This window comes from Bidens hawaiensis, unplaced genomic scaffold, assembly GCF_021521415.1.
Source record: "Bidens hawaiensis isolate Kalapana, Puna unplaced genomic scaffold, B.hawaiensis_p1.1 tig00018131_1, whole genome shotgun sequence".
Lineage (NCBI taxonomy): Eukaryota > Viridiplantae > Streptophyta > Magnoliopsida > Asterales > Asteraceae > Bidens > Bidens hawaiensis.
In genome coordinates, this window is record NW_027492739.1 from 347,882 (window position 1) to 354,484 (window position 6,603).

At 37.6% G+C, this 6,603-nt stretch overlaps 1 pseudogene; it reads right to left on the reverse strand.

The window, feature by feature from the left end:
• Positions 1–745: 745 nt before the first annotated feature.
• Positions 746–2,489, reverse strand: LOC143555426 (alkane hydroxylase MAH1 pseudogene; annotated as a pseudogene).
• Positions 2,490–6,603: the final 4,114 nt, after the last annotated feature.

A 6,603-nucleotide genomic window follows, 5' to 3' on the forward strand; every position in this document is an offset into this window, starting at 1 on the left:
TGCTAAATGCTTATTCGTAATGGTTGCTAATTTGTAGCCGATTCGGATCTGGCTACAAAGCTTAAATAGCTTAAAGGACGGGTTAAAAAGTGGATAAGGAGAATATAAAGACTAATGAGAAACTAGCGGAACAACGCAAATTAGTACACTCGGAATTGGAACAAATGGCTTAAAGTAAGAAGGGGCATTGTTCCCCTTTACCCATAAAGAATGGTATTAATGTACATATAGATAACATATAATCAGTGTCTTAAAACTTTACCATATGTTACCGCCAAGTTTAGTATACATACATATATTCATTCATATTCTTTTTTAATTACAATAACACCTTATTGTTCTCACTTCAACACCTGGATTGCATTGATGATAGCAAGTAGTACCCAATATAATTATACGAACCTAGTATGCATGATCATTTTTCTTGACTGTATTTCATTTAATGGTTAAAGTTTAAAATTTTTATCAATTACCCGTGTAATACACGAGCCTAAAACTAGTTAAGTATACATAGATATCTATAATCATAATTTTTTTCTTTAATTATAAGAACACCTTATTGTTCTCACTTAAAAACCTGGATTGCATTGATATAAATATGCATTAATGATATAAATACAATAGCAAGTAGTAAACAATATAATTATACGAACCTTAGTATGCATCGTGGTTATAAAATATTTAGTTCAAATAGCAAGCAGTATACAATAAAATTATTCCGAGCCGGTATTTAACTCAGTTTAGTTTAATCACTTCTTTTACTTAATCGGACCTTAAGACCATGCTTCATCATAAGTACCATTGAATCTGCTGGAACTACATGATGACCTTCCACTAACTGAGTGTGGTAATGGTAAATTATTGTGGTTGCCACTATCTTCATCTCGCACAACGCTATATTCTTACCTAAACAAGCTCTTGGTCCTGCGTTAAACGTAGGGAACTTGTATGATGGCTCATGTTTGACTCCTCCGGTGTTAGAAATCCACCTTTCAGGCTTAAAGTCCATACAATCTTCCCCCCATATCGACTTCATCTTTCCCATAGAATAGAAACAGAGAATAATGTTCGTGTTTTGATCAACTTTGTTGCCACTTGGAAGGATTTCTGGTTGTATTGGAGATTTGTTGTTTAAAGGGATTGGAGGATATAACCTTAAGGATTCACATAAAGCTCCATGCATGTAAACCATTTTGTCTAACTCTTTCATGTTCCATCTTTTACCTGCATTAACATCCAAATGTATATAGATCTCTTCTAGAATTTTATCTTGGACGATTGGGTTTCTCGCAAGCAGATAAAAGAACCAAGATAGAGCACTACCAATGGTATCTTTTCCTGCAGCCATCAGATTAAAAAAGATGTCTCTTAGAAATTTTGTGTGTTCCGTAGAGGCGCCGATTTGATCTTTAAGCTCTCTCACAATCGCTATGGAAAATACGAATGTTTCCGTCATGGTTCATGTTATTGTACTCCTTTTGTTTATTAGCCATGTTCTTGTATATGAATTCATCAAGGTTTCTCCATGCATCGCTCAACTTCTTCTCCTTCCCCACTCTAAGAGCTTGTTGCAATTTCCAAAGCCATGGGGGCGTAACATGTCTAAGCAGAATAGCTTCTTCAGCATCCATTAAGGCTTTCAAACACGGATTGTAAGGAAAATCAAGAGATAAGCTTTCTGGGTCACCATCAAATAGTAGTTTGCATACGTTGTCAAAAGTAAACCTTTGAAATATATCCTGCAAATCGATCTCAGTGCCACGTTCACAAATAGATTCAAGTATAGGCAGAAGCCCATTTAGCACTTTGTCCCACGTTATTGTTTCCATCATACTCTGAAATCTTGCGTTCTTAAGTACGTAAAAAATGACTTTGTGGTGGATCTCCCATGTCTTACCATCAGAATTCAGGATTCCATCGCCTAGGATATAAAAGATCTTACGAAATTTCTCACCTTTGGGATAGTTGCTGAAGTGTTTGCTTAGAATGTGATGGACGTCTAAAGGATCAGTGGTAAGCATTAAGTCCATCTTGCTTAACCAAGGGCCTTTGAACATGAATGTACCACGGCTTTGTATCATAACTTCTGTAACATAATCATTGAATCGATGAGCGTTTATAAGAATCCCTGGCATCATACCAAGAATAGGCCAATTTGTAGGAATGACAGTTCTCTTTGTTTTATGTGTATATATGATCATTAAAGTCGAAACAAGAATGAAACATATAAAGAAAATGACAAAGTATACAAGTAAAGCCATGGGTATTTGTTTATGTTTATAATGGATGGGATGGTGATGTGTTCTTATTTTCAGCCTTTAAGTAAGCCACAAATTTTCCTAAAAAAAAGCTACAAATGTAATTCGGAGTACACTCAAGCATTGGCACGGGACCAACCACATGCAATATACTAGCATTCACTATGCCTAAAACAATTAAGCCCCCAAAATTAGGCACGCCTATTGATATTTTAAGAATTCTCCGAGCCCTTCATGTTCATACGACCGAGTCACGTTGATATTTTATGTTTCTTTTTATTTTTGTTTCAAATATATGTGTTGACTGAATTTAAATTTTATTTATGACTTGTATCACGTTGATTTTAAACCTATTGTATTGGCTCATCGAAAACCTGTTAATTCATTAATGTATATTCACTAATGAATTCGGTGGCGTATCTATCGAAAAAATGCAGAAGCAATGCAAGCCAAAAAAAAAAAATTGTTTAGGAACCCCTCAACATAATATTAAAATTTTTCACTAAAAATGTACTTTGCCAAGAAAGTTGAAGGATGGTGTGCTTGCTACTCCTCAACATATGCTAGATCTCCCGCCGCCTACCGGTGATGTACAAGTTTCAACATATCAATCAATTAATCATACAAAGTAAGAAAACTCCACCAATATTATAGCTATTAGCATAATTTAAAGAGGGTAAGATGTAGATAAACTGTTCCTCTGTTTTTCATAAAACAAATAAGTAAATAAGCAAATTCCAAAAGCTTAGCCAAACACCCTCATAAAATATCACTTTGACAACTTCGGTTACTATTTCAATCTTGGCCCATAATACAATCTAAGTCCATATATATAGTTGAGTTTAGTGCAAAAATCACGGGTGTGGTGGAAGTCGTTTTTGCAGGAATCGATGTTTGTGGTGGCATAAACGCAGATATCACCATGTGATGGGCATTTTAATTATTATGTTTAAGCGTAAAAAGACAGGTTTTCCCTTCAATCTAAGTCCATATATAAAATTGAGTTTAGTGCAAAAAATGCCCCAAACCCGCTTTAATCGGCGGGGTACTTAAGCCTTAGATCCGTCCTTTCCAACTCGCCACCCTTCCTTTACACCGCCGCACCACCACGTGCAACCTACTACAAGTCTACAACCGCCCGGGCAGTTCCCCTCTTGCTAGCTCTACGTTTTCGGTAATTCGACATCATTTTAAGATTCGGTATTTTGGGGTTTGTAAATTTTGGTTTTTGTTTCGTGCAATCCACAAACCAGTAAAAAGAAGAATTGCTTTCTGGTTTCCGACAATTTGCCCCATGAAGCTTTGGATTTTAACTATTAAAACCAACTGATGCAACTCATCAATTTGTAAGATTTAACAACAAAACCCACCCTCATACCTTATAATAATAATAATTGACTAATTATATATGTATAAGTATGCAAAAATATCTTGAAGGAACTTTGATGATATGAGCATCTAGATTACGAAGTCAGTAATTGTATGCCTCAACTTTGATGAATAGAAGTTGGTTATGCAATTTAATTGGGGCTCCATATTGTGGATTATGTGACTTTGAATGAATTTATCAGTTTCACAAATTGCAAGATATAAGGTCTTTTCACAAGAAAACTAACTTTGGGTTCAAGACGGGGTTTGAATTGCATAAAAATGATGGAATAAGTCATGGGTTTAGTTGTACATGGGTCTAGTTGCATGTTCTTAACCGTTGAGTGTGTTTCAATTAGTTGGAGAATAAGGTGGAGCCGGCACTTATTGTGGGAGGATAAAGTCTTATTTTTACCAAGTCTTTTGTTTTAACTTTGTTTATTTGTTTACGTTAGTATTCCGTTTAATGTGGTTTTTAGTTAGTTTCTAATTTATATTTAAAGGCTTCATGCCAAGTTAATGTCATGCAATCTTTACGCTCTGATTTGTTTACCAAAATAACATTTGGTATCAGAGCAATAACCACCTCCATATTCATTTTCACACAGGTACCATGAGCAACGAAAAATTGAAGGTTCCCATCTTCGATGGCCATTACGACAATTGGAGTGAAATGATGGAAAACCTGTTGCGCGCAAAACAACTGTGGGCTCTCATTGATCCGGGAATCATTGAGCCGGCTGTAGGGGTTGCTCAGACAGAGGGACAACGAAAGATATTGGAAGATTTGAGAGCGAAGGATCTGCAGGTAAAACACTACCTGTATCAGGCGATTGACAGAACTACCTTCGAGCAGATCTTGTATAGAAGAACCTCTATGGCTGTGTGGGATTCAATGAAGCGAAGGTTTGCAGGAAATGAACGGGTCAAGAAATCCATGCTGTAGAAATTAAGACGGGATTTTGAAATATTGGAGATGAAGAATGGTGAATCAATACCGGAATATTTCGGTAGAGTGTTTTAGCAGTTGCAAACCAAATGAGAAGTAATGGAGAAGTGATGACCGATGGGAAGATTGTTGAGAAGATACTTAGAACGTTGACCGAGAAATATGTTTATGTCGTGGTCTCTATATAAGAATCGAATGATATTGAGGCCATGACTGTGGATCAATTACAAAGCTCCCTCGTCGTTCATGAGCAGAAGTTTAAACGTGGAGACAATGAAGATGAGCAAGCTTTGAAGATGGAAGAAGGATCCGGTAGCCGTGGTCGGGGAAGGGGCCGTGGTAGTCCTAGGGGTAGAGGACGTGGACGGGGTCGATCCTCGTTCAACAAAGAAACGATCGAATGTTATAAATGTCACCGATTATGTCATTTCGCCTATGAATATGACCAAGCAAAGGAAGCAAACTTTGCCAGTTTTGACGAGAATGAAGAAGTGATGTTAATGGAAAGAGTAGATGAACACGTTCTTATGGCTAGAGATGGTGAAGACAATAAGAATGCTATTTGGTTCCTCGACTCCGGTTGCTCAAATCATATATGCGGTAACAAAGATAAGTTTATAAACTTTGATCAGTTTTTTAATACCTCGGTTAAGCTTGGGAATAATACAAGAATGAATGTAAAAGGGAAAGGGAATGTGAAGCTAAGTCTAAACGGAACCAAATTCGTAGTGTGATGAGTACATCCCGGAGTTGAAAAACTGTTTGTTGAGTATCGAACAACTCCAACAAAACGGGTTGGCGTTCCTGTTTCAATCCAACTACTGTAAGGCTTATCATCCGGTAAGAGGATTGGTGTTTCAAAGTGTGATGAGTACCAACCGCCTATATCCTCTAACTGAAGATGTTAGGGAGTCCGAGCAACAATCAGAGGGTTGTAATTATTCATGCACCGATAGTGATGAGAGATTGTGGCATGAGCGTCTCGGACACATTAGCAAAACGTATCCGGAAGAGATGATAAGAAAGGGTATGGTTCGTGATCTACCTCCATTAGAAGTAAGCGGAGTTGTCTGTGAATCTTACTTAGTTGGGAAGCAAACACGTGAGGCGATACCAAAGAAGGCAAATTGGCGTGCTGATGATGTGCTTCAACTGGTTCATTCGGACATTTGTGGTCCTATCTCTCCCATGTCCAACACCGGTAGCCGTTATTTTCTAAGTTTTATCGATGATTATAGTCGTAAGGGTTGGGTTTACATACTATCAAAAAAATCACAAGCATTTGATAAGTTTAAGGAGTTTAAAATGAAAGTTGAAAATGAAACGGGAAAGACGATTAAGTGTTTACGATCCGATCGGGGAGGGGAATATTTGTCTAAAGAGTTTATTGAGTTTTGCAAAGAAAGAGGAATTAAAAGGCAACTTACAACTCCATTTACACCGCAACAAAACGGTGTTGGCGAGCGTAAGAATCGAACCGTTATTGGAATGGTTCTTGCCTTGTTAGTCTCTAAAGGTATGCCTAAGGTATTTTGGGCCGAGGCAGTTGTTTGGTGTTTTTATGTATTGAATAGAACCCCTTCCAAGGAAAACTCCATAATGACTCCAGAAGAAGCATGGTGTGGTTTGAAATCGACTGTTGATCATTTCAAGATCTGGGGTTCCTTAGCACATGTTCACATTCCTAAAGAGAAAAGAAAGAAGTTAGATGACCGAAGTCAGCCGTGTGTTGACGGGTGTAAGTGAAGAATCCAAGTCTTATCGTTTGATCGATTCTAAAACCATGAAGGTCGTTATCAGTCGTGACGTTGTTTTTGAGGAAGATAAATCGGGGGATTGGAGTTCGGTGAAAGGAAAGGAAAAGGAAGAGGGTCCATTGACTTGGGGAAATTATAATATTGATGAGCAGGAAGATTATCAACGAGTTGAAACTTTTGAAATGAGGTTGTTGGAACTGTTGATCCAGGTCCTAGCAGCACTAGAGCGAGGGAGGGTAAGGGTTCGTAGACCTCCAGCTTATCTTCAAGA